Source organism: Schistocerca gregaria, chromosome X (assembly GCF_023897955.1).
Source record: "Schistocerca gregaria isolate iqSchGreg1 chromosome X, iqSchGreg1.2, whole genome shotgun sequence".
NCBI classification, from domain to species: domain Eukaryota; kingdom Metazoa; phylum Arthropoda; class Insecta; order Orthoptera; family Acrididae; genus Schistocerca; species Schistocerca gregaria.
In genome coordinates, this window is record NC_064931.1 from 494,633,374 (window position 1) to 494,653,300 (window position 19,927).

Genomic DNA, 19,927 nt, shown 5'->3' on the forward strand with positions numbered 1-19,927 from the left:
CCTCTAATGATTCCATCATCTACGGGACATTAATATTCCTTCACTCCCTCCTTTTCCAGGCTCCGAGAAGCCACCGGAAGTATTTACTAGTGCGACTGTAACACAAATCACAGCAAATGCGATATTTTATTCCATGCAGTTGGACTAATGTCAGTCTTTTTGTGACATTGTGATGCTGAAAAAGTGGTACTGTGTCATTGGTCATACTAAATTCCTTTAATTGACAGTTTGCTGATAACTGAGCAGAACACGTGATTCACCTATTCCATGCAGTTGGACTAATGACAATCTTTGTGTGACATTGTGATGCTGAAAAAGTGGTATTGTGACATAGGTCATACTAAATTCCTTTACATGACAGTTTGCTGGTAACTGAGCAGAACACGTGATTGACCAGCAAGTTCTTTTGGCAAGTTGAGACCATGTGAGCTTATTTATTTTACTGTCTTACATTCCTTAGTTTGTGTTTGTTGTTTGTAAGATTGAAATGTGTTCAGTATATGATGATGTGGTGGAGCGCAGAACCTAATATTTACAGAGGAAGATACAACCCGCCTGCTTGCCAGGTGCCACAGTTGGTTTCGGTGTAAATTTTGCCAACTATCACTGAGCACTGATTCTGCTCCCCAGCAACACGTTAAACAGCAGTGGACGTGAGGGTATGTGTGTTGTTGCTTCATGTTGTTCCGTTTGAACGCGAAAGCGGCTTTCACATTCCTTGCAGAAGCAATGCTATTGCTTCCCTCCGCGATGTCCATCTAGTATATCACATAGAAGTCTGACGTAATAGTTAAAAAGTAAGTCCAGTGCCGTTTCGCTACCGTCTCCCAAAATACGATAAAGCGAAACATGCAGGGTTTCATTGTTTTCATGTCCGATTCTTAGCCTACATCTTGGTTTCGATAATGACTACTGAGTATACAGTGGTCTTTACACTGTAATGAAATTAACGTGCACTTTCTAGATATCCTATTGCAGTTGTTAGCCCACAAAACTTCCATTTCTCTTTTCTTTTTGATTATTTTTTTTACAACAAAAACTTACGTTGTAACAAGTGAAAAGAATTTTTTCATGAAGGTGCGTTTCTAAACTTTATTCAGACCAGGTATTTAGAATCTTCCTTAAATACAATACCATATACGTTCTGCATTGTTGAGTAGTGAACTACTTTGAAGAAGGAATATTTTGGTCAAAGTGTTTAGAGATGAAACACTACTCATATTACTGAAATATGAGCAATATGCGGAAGAAATTATTAGCTTCGGCACACAAACTGGAATTTTGAAAAGCACACAGACCGCATATTGCGTGCTTGAATTATTTATAAATCGCAAACTGAACTACTGTTGATTTTTTGGAGAGTTAATTTATTGATTAATAGATTGTGGAAAGTTATTGTGAGACACTGTGATTGGGGGAAAAGTTAAGAAAATATATGTTGGGAAGGAAACATGACGCAGAACAGAAATAGAGTATGCTTCACTACTTAGAAGAAAGAAATCGCCGGCCGCGGTGGTCTCGCGGTTCTAGGCGCGCAGTCGGGAACCGTGAGACTGCTACGGTCGCAGGTTCGAATCCTGCCTCGGGCATGGATGTGTGTGATGTCCTTATGTTAGTTAGGTTTAAGTAGTTCTAAGTTCTAGGGGACTGATGACCACAGAGGTTGAGTCCCATAGTGCTCAGAGCCAAGAAAGAAATCTCGTTGCTGCCGTCACAACAAAAGATAGTTGCCTGAAGAAGAATATTTCTGTCTTCCCATGAAGGAGATAAGTCTGTACTGTCATAGCCATGAACAGGATATACTGCTGTACTCCAAATGACTGAAATACATTTAATCAATAATACATATGGAAGTATCTGTAATCGTGTATCTTTACAGTTATATTTTCAGAAAGTGGAAACATAATAAACTGTAAGAAAAACCTTAGTTGCTCTAACTACCTTCACGTCCTAAAAGTACGCTGATTTGTCGCTTAATCTTTCGGTCTACCACTGATATATTTTTATTCATTGGTTCGTTTCAGAAAAGCACACATTACCAACATTCTGAAGTTTACACAGTTGTGGATCAGAAAGTTATCATATAACTGCTCCCTTTACGTAACTGAAGACACAGACACTGTAGCGCCAATCCGAACAGCACTAGTTCCGATTCTGGTGAAGTATGAAGTTTTATCAGCAGTACGTGGCCGCAAAAAAATAGAGGTGGTAGCGGACAATTCCTATTAACATGACTGTACACCACTGGCCTCAGTTAAACTCCAAACCTGTACACACTGACTGCGTGAGTAAAGATCTATGACGTCGTTGATAGTGACCCTTTCGTCGGACGGCCCCTTAATACTATGCGTGAGGAGTAAGTTGTGTGTCAGCATCGTGCTTCATTCTCTCATTTTCATTTTCGTATTCCCGTAGTCACAGTTTTTTAAACACACCGGCGTACAGAGAAACTGGAATTCCTGTTGTGGGCATGCTATGTTCTCACTGGTGGTGTTGGCCTGTCAGGTGCTGTACCACAAAAAATGAACACTGAGCACTAGTGGTTACTGCTATTTCAACGGAGAGCCACCTAATAGTCGTAGGAAGAGATTAACTGTTGTGGTTACTGCAGAATTTCCCAATGCTCCGTGGCTCAGTACTGTTGTTGTTGTGGTTTTCAGTCCTGAGACTGGTTTGATGCAGCTCTCCATGCTACTCTATCCTGTGCAAGCTTCTTCATCTCCCAGTACCTACTGCAACCTACGTCCTTCTGAATCTGCTTACTGTATTCACCTCTTTGTCTCGCTCTACGATTTTTACCCTCCACGGTGCCCTCCAATACTAAATTGGTGATCCCTTGATGCCTCAGAACATGTCCTACCAACCGATCCCTTCTTCTGGTCAAGTTGTGCTACAAACTTCTCTTCTCCCCAATCCTATTCAATACTTCCTCATTAGTTATGTGATCTACCCATTTAATCTTGAGCATTCTTCTGTAGCACAACATTTCGAAAGCTTCTATTCTCTTCTTGTCCAAACTATTTATCGTCCATGTTTCACTTCCATACATGGCTACACTCCATACAAATACTTTCAGAAATGACTTCCTGACACTTAAATCTATACCCGATATTAACAAATTTCTCTTTTTCAGAAACGTTTTCCTTGCCATTGCCAGTCTACATTTTATATCCTCTCTACTTCGATCATCATCATTATTTTGCTCCCCAAATAGCAAAACTCCTTTACTACTTTAAGTGTCTCATTTCCTAATCTAATTCCTTCAGCGTCACCCGACTTAATTCGACTACATTCCATTATCCTCGTTTTGCTTTTGTTGATGTTCATCTTATATCCTCCTTTCAACACACTATCCATTCCGTTCAACTGCTCTTCCGAGTCCTTTGCTGTCTCTGACAGAATTACGATGTCATCGGCGAACCTCAAAGTTTTTATTTCTTCTCCATGGATTTTAATACCTACTCCAAATTTTTCTTTTGTTTCCTTTACTGCTTGCTCAATATACAGTTTGAATAACATAGGGGAGAGGCTACAACCCTGTCTCACTCCTTTCCCAACCACTGCTTCCCTTTCATGCCCCTCGACTCTTATAACTGCTGTCTGGTTTCTTTACAAATTGTAAATAGCCTTTCGCTCCCTGTATTTCACCCCTGCCACCTTTAGAATTTGAAGGAGAGTATTCCAGTCAACATTGTCAAAAGCTTTCTCTAAGTCTACAAATGCTAGAAATGTAGGTTTGCCTTTCCTTAATCTTTCTTCTAAGGTAAGTCGTAGGGTCAGTATTGCCTCACGTGTTCCAACATTTCTACGGAAGCCAAACTGATCTTCCCCGAGGTCGGCTTCTACTAGTTTTTCCATTCGTCTAAAGAATTCGTGTTAGTATTTTGCAGCTGTGACTTATTAAACTGATAGTTCGGTAATTTTCACATCTGTCAACACCTGCTTTCTTTGGGATTGGAATTATTATATTCTTCTTGAAGTGTGAGGGTATTTCGCCTGTCTCATATATCTTGCTCACCAGATGGTAGAGTTTTGTAAGAACTGGCTGTCCCGAGGCCGTCAGTAGTTCCAATGGAATGTTGTCTACTCCGGTGGCCTTGTTTCGACTCAGGTCTTTCAGTGCTCTGTCAAACTCTACACGCAGTATCTTATCTCCCATTTCATCTTCATCTACATCCAATTCCAATTCCATAATATTGTCCTCAAGTACATCGCCCTTGTATAGACCCTCTATATACTCCTTCCACCTTTCTGCTTTCCCTTCTTTGCTTAGAACTGGGTTTCCATCTGAGCTCTTGATGTTCATACAAGTGGTTCTCTTATCTCCAAAGGTCTCTTTAATTTTCCTGTAGGCAGTATCTATCTTACCCCTAGTGAGATAAGCCTCTAAATCCTTACATTTGTCCTCTAGCCATCCCTGCTTAGCCATTTTGCACTTCCTGTCGATCTCATTTTTGAGACGTTTGTATTCCTTTTTGCCTGCTTCATTTACTGCATTTTTATATGTTCTCCTTTCATCAATTAAATTCAATATCTCTTCTGTTATCCAAGGATTTCTACTAGTCTTCGTATTTTTACCTACTTGATCCTCTGCTCCCTTCACTACTTCATCCCTCAAAGCTACCCATTTTTCTTCTACTGTATTTCTTTCCCCCATTCCTGTTAATTGCTCCCTTATGCTCTCCCTGAAACTCTGTACAACCTCTGGTTCTTTCAGTTTATCCAGGTCCCATTTCCTTAAATTCCCACCTTTTTGCAGTTTCTTCAGTTTTAATCTACAGGTCATAACCAATAGATTGTGGTCAGAGTCCACATCTGCCACTGGAAATGTCTTACAATTTAAAACCTGGTTCCTAAATCTCTGTCTTACCATTATATAATCTATCTGATACCTTTTAGTGTCTCCAGGGTTCTTCCATGTATACAGCCTTCTTTTATGATTCTTGAACCAAGTGTTACCTATGATTAAGTTGTGCTCTGTGCAAAATTCTACCAGGCGACTTCATCTTTCATTTCTTTGCCCCAGTCCATATTCACCTACTACGTTTCCTTCTCCCCATTTCCCTACTACCGAATTCCAGTCACCCATGACTATTAAATTTTCATCTCCCTTCACTATCTGAATAATTTCTTTTATTTGATCATACATTTCTTCAATTTCTTCGTCATCTGCAGAGCTAGTTGGCATATAAACTTGTACTACTGTAGTAGGTGTGGGCTTCGTATCTATCTTGGCCAGAATAATGCGTTCACTATGCTGTTTGTAGTAGCTTACCCGAATTCCTATTTTCCTATTCATTATTAAACCTACTCCTGCATTACACCTATTTGATTTTGTGTTTATAAACCTGTAGTTACCTGACCAGAAGTCTTGTTCCTCCTGCCACCGAACTTTAACCTATCCATTTCCCTTTTTAAATTTTCTAACCTACCTGCCAGATTAAGGGATCTGACATTCCACGCTCCGATCCGTAGAACGCCAGTTTTCTTTCTCCTGATAACGATATCCTCTTGAGTAGTCCCTGCCTGGAGATCCGAATGGGGCACTATTTTACCTCCGGAATATTTTACCCAAGAGGACGCCATCATCATTTAATCATACAGTAAAGCTGCATGCCCTCGGGAAAGATTACGGCCGTAGTTTCCCCTTGCTTTCAGCCGTTCGCAGTACCAGCACAGCAAGGCCGTTTTGGTTAGTGTTACAAGGCCAGATCAGTCAATCATCCAGACTGTTGCCCCTGCAACTACTGTAAAGGCTGCTGCCCCTCTTCAGGAACCACGCGTTTGTCTGGCCTCTCAACAGATACCCCTCCGTTGTGGTTGCACCTACGGTACGGCTATCTGTATCACTAAGGCACGCAAGCCTCCCCACTAACGGCAAGGTCCATGGTTCATGGGGGGAAGGGCTCAGTACTGTAGACACTTAAAACCGCTAAGTTCTGTGGCCGGCCGCTGGTGGCCGAGCGGTTCTAGGCGCTTCAGTCTGGAACCGCGCGACCGCTATGGTCGCAGGTTCGAATCCTGCCTCGGGGATGGATGTGTGTGATGTCCTTAGGTTAGTTAGGTTTAAGTAGTTCTAAGTTCTAGGGGACTGATGACCTCAGATGTTAAGTCCCATAGTGCTTAGAGCCATTTGAGTCTACAAGTTCTGTGACGAAATCTGAATTTTGAATGGATTGTTTACCATTGAGAAGAGGTGCGAGGTGCGTGCCCTCTTACACACACACACACGCACGCACATCAAGATAGCTCTTTACTAAACTGCTGTCACTTCTGTTGTTGTTCCGCTAATGTACGTCAGACTGTCAAGAATGGGTGTAATAATCAGCGAAGTCCCTTGAAGAATAAAGTGCGTGCGAAGAATTCGGGGTCATAAAAAAAAAAAAACTCAGTGAAATACTGGTGTTCCAAATATGCACGACCTACAGGTGGATGGTTGTGCTGTTTTTCACGCTCTAGGGCTGCTATTTTTAGCCAACGCGTGGAGAGGTGGAGACACACACACACACACACACACACACACACACACACACACATACACAAACACACACGAGAGAGAGAAAGAGAGAGCGATACAGCGTTTATGTAGCAGGCAGGTAGGCCAAATGCAATAGCTGTGCTAAGCTTGGTGTGGCGTTTAGGCGTTTTCCCTCGATCCTTCTGGCGACTCTAGAATGGTTCTCTGTTTCATAGAGATTTGACATTTAACAGATATTTTTCACAAACGGGCCACGGAAAAATCCAAATGAAGGATGAACAAATTAATGATTGTCATATGCGTATAGGGCTACAATAAAAGAAAAAACCCTAAAGGCGTTAAGAATGGAGAAATCTGCTCTAAGACACTCAAGACATCGGTATATGCAAACATACATGGCAATGAATGACTATGTATCCGGGCACAGTGCCATCTCTCGCCATAAAACTGTGGACAGTTTAGTCAAACGCGTAATAAACTTAGGCGAATACCTGAATGATTTATTACCTTACCAGAAAATATTCAACCGTCATCTTAAAGAGTGCACTATGATCTGCCGCAACAGAAAGTATAATCACTACGGTTTGCCGAATGGAATAGAAGCAGACAGTAGATACTCATCAAGATTACATGCGTACGATGTATGCAGTTAAACGGCGGTGAATTTCCATACCGCCAGTTCCGCCTAGAACCAATGGTATATACGGTTTGTGCAACGGAAAAGTAAATTTTTTCGTGCACTGTATACAAGACACAAACAAAAGATCTTTTATCCGAGTATTTATTAAGGTATTCCCATTAAACATCGCATGTATTCTCGAATTTATTTGTATATCATCTATAATATATTTACATTTTTTTTCAGTGGTGCCGTAAAGTGGGGTGAATGGAAACAGTTTTCAACTTTAAAATAAAATAATTGACAACTTTAAAAAGTAATATTAAAATCAAAATTATATGGGATTATAGGTTATGTGCCTAATTTAAGGCTTACAATTAGATTTGGTATCAAACTCATGCTTTTATAAATAAAAAAACAGGAACTTGATGTTTTCGTTCGCCCCACAGAGAGGAATGAATAGAAACAGCACTGCCAATCTTATTATTTTTTATATTTATTGGACTTTGGAGCTAATAGGAACATGACAAAATCTTTTTAGATGCAAGAGAATAAGAAACAAAATTTATCTGGTTAAAAAACGCTTATATTCTGTACAAAAACTAAAAATATTGCATGAATGTTGTTCTTTAATCAGTTATCCAAATTAAAGGTGCTATACCTCTAATTTCCTTAGTGTAACGTTAAACTGATGAATTTTGTTTGTTATTAATACATTAAGTCACTGACATGATGGAAAATAATGTTTTTGCATTTACAAGTCGTACACCCAGAAGTAAGGAAGACCTTTCGAATAGTACGAGGGTCAGTCAAAAAGTAATGCCTCCTATTTTTTTTCTACGTTTAATTGTCAGGAAATTTAAATGCAATTACATAGGTTGAAAACCACAACATTGAGGATCATTTTGTCATTTTTCAATGTAATCTCCGCCCATCTCTACAGTTTTGGTCCATCTTTGAACAAGGGCATGTATCCCAGCACAGTATCATAGCTCTGCTTCCTAAGCCATTGACGCACGGATGTTTTGACGGCCTCCTCATCTTCAAAATGAATCCCACGATGAGCTTCTTTTAGTGGCCCGAACAGATGGAAGTCTGATGGTGCCAGGTCAGGGCTGTATGGGGGATGAGGCAAAACTTCCCATCCAATTTTGGCAATCTCGTCAGAGGTGTGACGACTGGTGTGTGGTCTTGCATTGTCATGCAAAAGAAGAACATCTGCCATTGATTTTGTTGGGCGAACTCGCTGAAGACGTGCTTTAAGTTTTTTGAGGGTTGTGACGTATTGAACAGAATTTATTGTGCATCCCTGCTGCAAAAAATCAACCAGAATCACACCCTCTGTATCCCAGAAAACTGTTGCCATAACTTTCCCTGCCGATTGCACAGTTTTGAATTTTTTCTTCCTCGGCGAGCTTGTGTGACGCCACTCCATCGACTGCCTCTTTGATTCGGGTTCAAAAAAATGCGCCCATGTTTCGTCCCCGGTCACAATTTTTTTCAGAAACTCATCTCCCTCCAAACGGAAGCGCTGCAAGTGTTGGGAGGCTATTGTTTTCCTTGCCTCTTTATTCTGATCGGTTAACATTCTTGGAACCCACCGTGCACAAACTTTTGAGTACCCCAATTGTTTAATAATCGTGATCACACTGCATTTACTAAGAGAAATAATGCGACACACTTCATCTGCAGTCACCCGACGGTCACCACGAATGATGTCATCAACTTGCTGAATGTTGTGTGGAGTCACTGCACTCACCGGCCTGCCGCTCCGCTTTTTGTCAGTCAACGGTGTTTGCCCTTCAGCTTCCTTACAACGACGAACCCATCTTCTAACAGTGCTGACATCCACTGTCACAACACCATACACCTTCTTCAGTCTTTCATGAATGCGTATGGGCGTTTCACCTTCTGCATTCAAGAATTCAATCACACTACGCTGTCTCAAACGAACATCGATGTCGGCCATCTTACAAACTTCTGCTGTGCTGCCACCTGTTGACACAGAAAGTTACTACTGCAGTGGATTGCAGAAGAAGGTTTGAGGAATGGCGCCAAATTCAAATTTTTCACTTAACTTAATTTTTTTAAGTAGAAAAAAAATGGGAGGCATTACTTTTTGACCGCCCCTCGTATTTCCTTGAATGAAACATGACTCCTCCATTATAATTAACGTGTTTAATCGGCCTTTTCTGCTATAAAAAACATCTACATAACCTTCGCCTTCTAATTAACAAATACAATCTCCTGGATTGAGAACAGCCAGATGATTCTCCATTTCCGTCAAATTCCTAGCTCTATTCTGAAGAAACGCTAATGATTACTCTTTCTATTCACCCTACAAATTCTGGAAAACTCAATCCTATACTTCGAATTAGCCGAAACACATGTCAGATTAAAGTATACTTCAAAACTGAAATTTTGGTTAATGATACGGGATTGCAAATTTTCTTACCACATACTTAAATTAAAATAACACAATTTAGATTGGTATTTACAAATAAAGTACGAAGTAAGCAAATTCAGCACCACATCCGATGTTTGTCGTAGAGTGAACATAACATCAACTGACAGTGCCAATAACTTTGAAATTCATGATTTCCCTGTTAGATTGGTTCACTACCAACAAGACAAACAAATCTTCGAATGATATACCCATTTGTCTTACGACACGACAGCATAGAACTTTTCTGAAATTTTTGTTTCTGTTCACCACCTTGTTTCTTCTCGCCCGATTTTTCGGCATCGTATGTCACTCATGTTTTCCTATATGTATTTCTTATGAATTACAGTTAATGAATGCTTGGTAGGATACCTGTTATGAACGATATGAAGATGCGTTGGATGGCTACGCAGACTAGAGCAAAAATTGTGACTGTATTGTGGAACCAAAGTGCACTAACTGAAATTAGCACCATGTTAAAAACTTTGAGAACCTTGAAAATTAAATGGTGTGATGTAGCAGATCTTGGAAAGCATAGCTGAACAATTACTTATAGCAGCATATAACGCCAAATTAACGAATAACTCTGTGATTGGTGAGGATTCAACTTTTCAGAATTTCGATGTAGGTGAAGCACCAATGATAAAACCTTCTCTGCGTTCCCTTGTAAGAACAAACTTTCGTTTTGTGTGGAGAGAATTAAAGATGGTTCGTGATAGTATATCTGTAATTACTTGAAGAAGATAAACTTTCGTCTCAAATTTTTCTTTAAAAACGTAGGATTTTGCAGGTTTGTGAAAACAGTATATAAATTAAAAACCTGTCGTGTACTTCTATAAGTGAACAAGGCTAAGTCTCAAATGTACAATCAGTGGAGTATGCACGTCTGTACATGGCGTACACTGAAAGAGAAAAGTAGCCACATGACCGTAATTTACAACTACACCTAAACTCAATGGTTGAGTACGCCTGAGACTACGCCAAGCAGAAAGGTGTCTCAAATCCCCATCTAAGTATCCTGCCCTAGATTAGCCGTGGTTTCTCTGAACACTGCAGGCGAATGAATGCCAAGTTCGTTCCTTCAACAAGGCCAAGGGCGATTTCCTTCTTGTGGCGTGTCCAACTGAGCCTGTGCTCGCTCTCTCTCTCTCTCTCTCTCTCTCTCTCTCTCACTCTCTCTCTAGTGACCTCGACGCCGGTGGGACGTTGAACTCCTAACCTTCCCTCGAAACAGCAGACCATGGTGTGCGACAATAGACTGTTATGGAGGGATCGCGTGCCACTAATCTTGATCTCGTACTTGAGAGTGCTACGACCTTTCTGTTTTAATTTGAGAACTTCAGAGTTTGATCATTATTGCGAGACAAGTATGGTGACGGAGATCTTACAGTTCCTGGTCAACCACCGATAACTTGACCTGTCCTCTTATATTCTTGTGATTGGACGCTTTCGTGACATTTCCTTCTCCTAAATCACTGCTTCAGACCTAGCTACCAAGTCTCGCCTTCTTTTCTGTTCTTTCTGATGGAATTCTGTTACATGTAATCTGGTGCATGTTGGGAGATGGATGAACGCAAGTTACATCTTAGAATCAGAGATGCTTGCCCAAAGACGGAATATATTTGTATAGCAAAGCGAAAACCACCACCAGCTGACTGCATTCAGCCAGAGCCTAAAATACAGCCCTCACGTGCAGCTCAGGGCAGTTATTACGATCGTAATCCGACGTGTGGCGTACAAGATGTTTATCAAGCACCCATTGTTTACGAATTAACAGTAGGAATTGGCGGGAGGGAGTCGTGGGGCACAAGTAATAATTCTCCATTAAGAGAGAGTTAACGCAATGTCTTTAAAAAGATATCCTTCATTCATTTTGTGCGTGTGGCTTAAACATCTCGTGTTGGGCGAATATAAACTGATTTGGTAACTACTTCTGCAGTGTGCCATCTTGACGGTAAGCATTACGGAGTGTGTTAAAACGAATATTATTATTTCTTAATCAGAAATTAGATACTCAAATCTTTATAATTACGGTATCCTTCAATTTCTATAATTCCTGTAATACGTCTGATGGGCATATAGCTACGTAGAACCTTTACCACCCACTTCATTTTTACTTTCTGGAAATATTTCACATCTGTAAACACTTTCCAAAATCATTTTCACTCTTCGGTGCCATCCGGAGATGCCTACACTTGTGTGTGTTAATGTTATGCAGATAAACTGATTAATTTCAGCAATGGTGTTTATTCTGCCTATGGTACTTACGCGACATGTTAACGCGGTCCCCGGTCTACAGGAATTTGCCGGCACCGTAGCGCAACGTGTTCGGTCAGGCGACTGGCCACTTTCTGAAAAAAAATAGAATAAAATAAAATAAAATGCAGTAAGCTGTCTTCGATGGAATCTGAAACATGTCTTGCAACATCCATACGGAACCACTGACGGAGAAAATGACGAAGAAAAAGATCGAAAGAAAGAAAAAAGAAACAGATTTGCATTAATGTGCCAAATCAGTACTTGTCTAGCAAATTTATATAAAGAAAAATATTAGCCTCTTGTAGATAAATAAATGCAAACATATCGTTTCAAGCTGCAAAAAACAGCAAGTGAATTCACTGTAGTAATGAAGTTGGCCATCGGTTGTAAAATAACAATACTAAACCATATACATGGTGCGATATACTTGATGATATACATTTTGATGAACGGAGATAAATAATTAAAAATGTGAGATGTACGTTTACATCTTTGTCAATTCTGCAGTTACATTTTCATCTTGTTTTCTCGTCATCTCAAGCGAAGTTTGTATCACCATAGCCTAGAGATACAATGACGTGAATATAACTGTTGGTACTTCGTTTTCTCGTGATTTGTATTTTATGTAAAGGAGTTCCGTTCCAGGTTATTTATGTACACATTGACCTTGTCCCAGTTACACGTGATTGTTCGAATCCCTTCGCATTATTTGTAGCTCTTATGACTGAGTGTAAAATTCGCTGCTCTGCAGATAAAGTACCGAAACATCTGAACTATTTGGTGGAAATAAAGGAAAGTATGGAAGCATGTTGCCAGAAGTCCCCTAGTCGCTCACAGAAAATTGGAAGTCACATGGCGTGAGGTCAATGTGTCAATAGCGGCAAATGGAGCTGCCCCCGCAACACCAGCAGTTGAAGGAATCGGATAAAACAGTGTGTGTCAATCAGGCTCTGAGCACTATGGGACTTAACACCTGAGGTCATCAGTCCCCTAGAACTTAGAACTACTTAAACCTAACTAACCTAAGCACATCACACACATCCATGCCCGAGGCAGGATTCGAACCTGCGACAGTAGCAGTCACGCGGTTCCGGACTGAAGCGCCTAGAACCGCACGGCTACCGCGGCCGGCTGTCAATCAGGGCGCAGTTAGGGTGCACTGTGGAGGCGTTCTTCTTTCCAACATAGCCCGGAGCAACATTTGGACGACTTCACACTGGTAATAATAATCGGGAAACTGAAATAAGAACGAAATGCAACGAGTGTAGTCCAGGAGGTTGGTAGTGCTCACAGAATTGTTTAAAGTACGCGGGGAGCGTTACGAACCACAACCACTACTGGCCGAAGAAGGTTCAAAATGGCTCTGAGCACTATAGGACTTAACTTCTGAGGTCATCAGTCCCCTAGAACTTAGAACAACTTAAACCTAACTAACATAAGGACATCACACATATCCATGCTTGAGGCAGGATTCGAACCTGCGACCTTAGCGGTCTCGCGGTTCCAGACTGTAGCGCCTAGAACCGCACGGCCACTCCGGCTGGCAGACCATATTCAGTCGGGGGTGTTTCTGGACATACCCTCACATGGCGGGAAGTGTAAACATGTATTCCCCCCGGGAACAACGTCGAACATAATCGTTTTGGTGGGCCAGGTGATATGGTGTGGGGAGGTATCATGTTGCGTGGGTGTACTGACCTCCAGACTTCTGAACACGGTACACTCACCAGACAACATTGCTGTGGCACTGTACCCCTTTCCCATGTGCGTCATTCCAGGGATCCATTCACCCCTGATTTCATTTTTATGGCTGACAAAGAGTAACAGCGTCGAATTTGGAACGAGAAGGCTTTTCGCGAATGGACTGGCCTGGCCGTTCCCCCTACTTAAATCCCACCGATCACGTGTGGTGTGCGTTGGGGAGGATACTGCAGTGTGTCCACAAACACCAATGACGATGCAGCGACTGTGAGTCGCGCTGGTGGAGGAATGGAACGCTCTGCCACAAGAACTCCTCATCAACCCTGGGACCAGCATGGAAGCTCGTTGCAGAGCAAGCACTGCTGTTCGTGGTTATCTCGCATCCTATTAAGAACCATGTCCCGGCTTTAGTTATATCCAGGCGACCTTCATAAATCTCGATACTTCAATATAATTTTTGTCCTCGAATAAAAGTGTCATTTATATTGGTCTCTCTGCGTATTCTCTACAGTCACTTTTTTGCACTATGCAGTAACATTTCTTTTTACATATAGTCCGAATTTCGTCGGGCTAAGTTACTTGGCAGTGCAACATAACTGCGAAAATTACTTTCGTTGTTAAGTCTTGCACACATCTGTAGTTAGGACTGGGAACTAGTTCAAGGACATGTAAATTACCATGCGGCACACACTATAGTGGCACGAGAGCAAAATTACACAATATCAGTGACTTGATTTGGAAACAAAGTATTTGTACACTACTGGCCATTAAAATTGCTACACCACGAAGATGACGCGCTACAGACGCGAAATTTAACAGACAGCATTCACAAGAGGTTGGCGCCGGTGGCGACACCTACAACATGCTGACATGAGGAAAGTTTCCAACCGATTTCTCATACACAAACAGCAGTTGACCGGCGTTGCCTGGTGAAACCTTATTGTGATGCCTCGTGTAAGGAAGAGAAAAGCGTACTATCACGTTTCCGACTTTGATAAATTTCGGATTGTAGCCTATCTCGATTCCGGTTTGTCGTATCGCGACATTGCTGCTCCCGTTGGTCGAGATCCAATGACTGTTAGCAGAATATGGAATCGGTGGGTTCAGGAGGGTAATACCGAACGTCGTGCTGGATCCCAACGGCCTCGTATCACTAGCAGTTGAGATGACAGGCATCTTATCCGCATGGCTGTAACGGATCGTGCAGCCACGTCTCGATCCCTGAGTCAACAGATGGGGACGTTTGCAAGACAACAACCATCTGCACGAACAGTTCGACGACGTTTGCAGCAGCATGGACTATCAGCTCGGAGACCATGGCTGCGGTTACCCTTGACGCTGCATCACAGACAGGAGCGCCTGCCATGGTGTACTCAACGACGAACATGGGTGCACGAATGGCAAAACGTCATTTTTTCGGATGAATCCAGGCTCTGTTTACAGCATCATGATGGTCGCATCCGTGGATGGCGACATCACCGTGAACGCACATTGGAAGCGTGTATTCGTCATCGCCATACTGGCGTATCACCCGGCGTGATGGTATGGGGTGCCATTGGTTACACGTCTCGGTCACCTCTTGTTCGCATTGATGGCACTTTGAACAGTGGACGTTACATTTCAGATGTGTTACGACCCGTGACTCTACCCTACATTCGATCCCTGCGAAACCCTACATTTCAGCAGGATAATGCACGACCGCATGTTGCAGGTCCTGTACGGGCCTTTCTGGATACAGAAAATGTTCGACTGCTACCCTGGCCAGCACATTCTCCAGCTCTATCACAAATTAGATACGTCTGGTCAATGGTGGCGGAGCAACTGGCTCGTCACAATACGCCAGTCAGTAGTTTTGATGAATTGTGGTATCGTGTTGAAGCTGCATGGGCAGCTGTACCTGTACACGACATCCAAGCCCTGTTTGACTCAATACCCAGGCGCATCAACGCCGTTATTATGGCCAGAGGTGGTTGTTCTGGATACTGGTTTCCCAGGATCTATGCACTCAAATTGCGTGAAAATGTAATCACATGTCAGTTCTAGTATAATATATCTGTCCAATGAATACCCGTTTATCATCCGCATTTCTTTTCTGGTATCATATATTTGTCAAACGAATACCCGTTTATCATCTGCATTTCTTCTCTAGTATAATATATTTGTCCAATGAATACCTGTTTATCATCTGCATTTCTTCTTGGTGCAGCAGTTTTAATGGCCAGTAGTGTATTCTGATTCTAAGGTCTTAACCAGAGATAATATCAGTACTAAACGTTCGCATTAATTTGTAAGTCGTTGCCAATGCGCATACTTAACAAGTGGCGGTGTCGAAAGCTAGCTTACAACCATTTTTCCACGCACAATTTGCTCTTATTGCATTACATTTTTTCATTATCTCAGTGTTGATAATGTTTTTTTTTCTTTGTACAGGGTTTTGCTGTGAGGTGATTCCTGGTGTCAACATTCGGACTATACAAGGTGAGACACGCATATATCGCACGGCGTTAGCTGGCGTGTGTGTTACGTAAGGGACTTTTCCGTAATGCAAGCAGGAGCGACGTGACACAGTTAGAATACGTGGCCCCGAAAAGACCGGCTGTCGACGTCACACCAAGGCTAACGGTGTTTTCCGCCTTTTTTCCCCTCACTGGGACGCTGACCTACGACGAAGCGGCGGTCCATCCTGCAGAAGGAACTGGGACGATCCGTTTTGAGCGGTCTTGCATTCTCGCTGCGACTTCCTGTCTCGTTGTTTACGCTGACGTTCTCACGCTTTCAGCCGAGTAATGTCCCCTCCAGTTTCGCACTCGTCATCGTCATGCGATGTAACGTCGTGTCACGCCGGTCTTCCGCTCTTGTTTCAAGTCGAGAACGCCGTATTAAGTGAAGTTAACTAAATCAGTCCTGCTGCGTAGTCAATGAAGTGGATAAATTGTAGAAACTAGGCATCACTCCTGCACTTATAATGGTTAATAAATGCCTAGCCGAATTCAAACGTGGCGGCACTCTACTTCACTCGCGTAGATAATCGTGAAGTCCCAAAAATGATGACAGATGATAACATCTAGAAAGTTACAGCGCGGTATTCGAAGATTAGTGATTAACTTACCTTTGTTAACGTGGCATTATTTTACACAAGTGGTAGCGTGGGGTCCAGTGGATCCCCATGATGTTTTAATGTTGCTACATACATCGAATATTAATAACTAGATTATTTAAAAATGTAATGTAGAGATAATCACATAAATTATGAAACTGAAGCAATTAATGCTTGTTTGAAGAAATAATACATTTTATTACTTTAGAAAGCATGTAATAACTACAATTACGTTTACACGATATAAACTGGGCATTAACTCATTCAACAGTTTTTTCTGATGACTCTTTACAATTACCTTCCAGACACTGATCACAGACAGCAAGCAATTGTTTCATGCACATACGTTTTCCACGCTGATGACAAGCAAATCGAGTTTTTACAACCTTATTTTTAGGGCAAATGATGCACCTCCTTTTGACAGCTGACACATCTTTTTGTGCTGGTTTGTTATTGACAGCAGATGTTGATCCAATCATTGTTGTTGCTCTTTGGCGAATTTCTCTGGTTAAGTGACCCATAACTGCCCTCTTCTTTAGCTGGTTTGGCACCAAGCCAAATCCTGATCCTCCCCCCCCCCCCCCCCGCCAAAAAAAAAGAAAATCCTTCCTTGTCCTTTTCAGGGTTTCCTACTAAAAATTTCAGCTAGATCAATTATGCGAAAGAATATCGTATATTGCACTTCATTGCAATTGAATATGTGGTACACAACTTGTCCACTGCATCAATCCCCCATTCCCTTTTTTATCGTTGTAAAATGTGAATAGAATTATGTTTGGTTTCTTGTTTACAAGGGAAATACGGTCTATTGATGTGTCTTCCAGGTGCATAGAAGAAATTAACAGTAAATGTGTATTCTTCTTTGGGGCATAGAAGAGCGAAGTGAAATCTTTTTGAAAGCCAAACACTGTGGATTTCACATCTCTCTTCTTAGCCACAAATTGGGGACGAACCTCTCGCTTGTTCTTCAGCGTACCGACATATGTCAGGCTTTTCTCCAACGATCTTTGGACAAGAGGAATACTAGGAAACCAGTTATCTCCAGTTACGTTCAAACCTGTGCCATTCAGTGTGTCTACTAATCTCGTAACCACATCAGCTGCAGATGTGGACAACTTGTATGGGCCATTATGCTGATTTCCAACGTAAATCTCCACGGAAATAGTGTACCAAGTTTTCGCATCTGCTAGAGAGAAGACTTTGAAACCATACTTGGCCGGTTTACTCGGCAAAATCTGTCGAAAGCTACAGCGACCTCGAATGGAATAAGCTGCTCATCTACTGTCAAATATTCAGAAGGTATGTAATTGACTCTGCAGTTGCGTGTGAAATATTCATACATAAACCAAACCGGTGCCGGTTTGTCTTATTGTTTATGTTTTGGTCGCGTGTTTGTCATCGAACCGCATGTACCTCAGAAGGAACAGGAAACGATTCAAAGTGAATGTTGTTGGAAAAACGTGAATTCCCATTCCCTGTATAGTCCATAAGTCGGGCACATTTTGGTCACCTTAGCGAATAGATCCTGCTAATAACAAAAGTCCAATGATGGCTTTTACTCCAGTATCATCAGTCAAATAAGCAGTCCTGTCATTTTTATTGTTTCCTTGTCTTTATCAATTTTTATATTTGTACTGACTGTAACAGCACTAATAATTGTGGTATCTATTAGCGCAGAAAAACATTCACTGGGCGATTTACAAGTATTTGCCGATCCCTTTAGTCCAGGAAGATGAATTATGATATTCTAGCTTGGACTCTCTAATTGGCAGGAAGCTTCCTCTATTTTGTACTCTTGCCTCCCTATGAAAGAAATTGGACAGGTCTGAATCTGCACCATCGGAATCGCCATACTGCTCACGAGTGGTATTATACTCAGACTCGATACAGTGGTGTCATACAGAATCATAAGACAATCTATCTACACAGGCATCTTCATCCGAAACCTCCTCACTGAAGTAACTGGAATCGTCTTCTTCCATCGTCAGTTACAAAAATAAAATCAGTTAATGAGAATTCCAAATTCAAAAACTTCAAACTGACAGGAAAGCGTTAGTATCCGAATTTACGCCTATTTGTTCGGCACTATCTTGTAACGGAAGTGTTGACGTGGGGGTCGAGGAACTGCCCAGCCACTAAATAAGTGTCGAACGCTACCAACAATGAGCAACACAAGAATGAAAAACTGCTGACGGGAAATAAACAGAAGTGTTGCCAACTTTGTTCACATAAATTTAGCTAAACTAAATGTGCTATGGATCAGTCGGACCCCATGTTAACAATTAAAGGTTAAAGATATATGAAATATCTAACGTCTTGAGCACATCAGAGGGAAGAGTGCGTTGCATTTTATACGACTAATTAATTACCGGAAAGCTTTATGCGAGATGGATGCCGCATTTGTTGAAGCTACATCGAAAGCAAACACAAGAAGAAACGTTTCGTTTGTTTCGCAGAGACCAGTTTTCACAGTTTTCCATCTGATTTGTCCAAAAGACTTGCTTAGTATTTGCCAGTTGTTATTTGACCATTTGCAGGGTATTTAGGAAGAGAGTTTCCTTTTTTATATCCCACAAAACAAAGGCCATAGCGTCCCCACATATAAAATCAACCTTCCCTATTTTAGTAAAAGTCTACCAGCTTCCACCCCCTGCTGTTTCGTCTTTTGTAGGAAGTGGAGGACGTATATCTCATCCACAGTAGCAAACTGGTGCACAAAATCTGTTTAATTCTTTTCAAAACAGTCCAGACGTTGCTGACACATATATTCTCGCTTTTACTTTTTGTGACCATTCTTGAAATGCGGTACCCGGCTTGCACGAAACTTTCCAATAGTTATTTATTCGTGCAAGATACATCTAACTCCTTGTTCTAGTTGTCTTTCAGATACCCTCAATCTCCGACCTTCGAATGCGGTAAATTTATTTTGTAGATGTTTTCTGTGATTTGTAACTGGGACGTTCTTCGCGTAGATAAAAGAAAAGAGCAGTGCGGTCACGTTTGAATTCAGTAGTTCATTTATTAACTGTTATAAATGCAGCAGTGTAGTTCTTATAACCTTCAGATACGTGGGATGAATTTCCATAAAAACTGACGCCAACCTACTTAATTTTATCCAGCTGAACGACAGCGCAACACGACTAATTAAAAAAGCCGTACAATCAGAACTGTTCCGCAGAAAAAGCAAAGTTTCATTAATACGAATGCTATTTCTGTGGTAGGCCAAAAAATTCTGACTCTTCTCATGCACGTAGCGGCAATCCATCGACAAAAACTACAACTACGAGTATATCTCGGAGTGGTAATTTCAGTGTCCTTCCAGTTTAGCCA

The 19,927-nt window shown here is 41.6% G+C and overlaps 1 protein-coding gene across 2 annotated transcripts in view; it reads left to right on the forward strand.

The window, feature by feature from the left end:
- LOC126299408 (elongation of very long chain fatty acids protein AAEL008004-like) overlaps positions 1 to 19,927 on the forward strand; it is a 589,530-nt gene that overhangs the window by 114,855 nt on the left and 454,748 nt on the right. For both annotated transcript variants that reach the window (XM_049991293.1, XM_049991295.1), the window contains exon 2: positions 15,931 to 15,978. The gene's annotated coding sequence lies outside the window, so the exon portion shown is untranslated. The remainder of the gene's footprint in view (positions 1 to 15,930; positions 15,979 to 19,927) is intronic.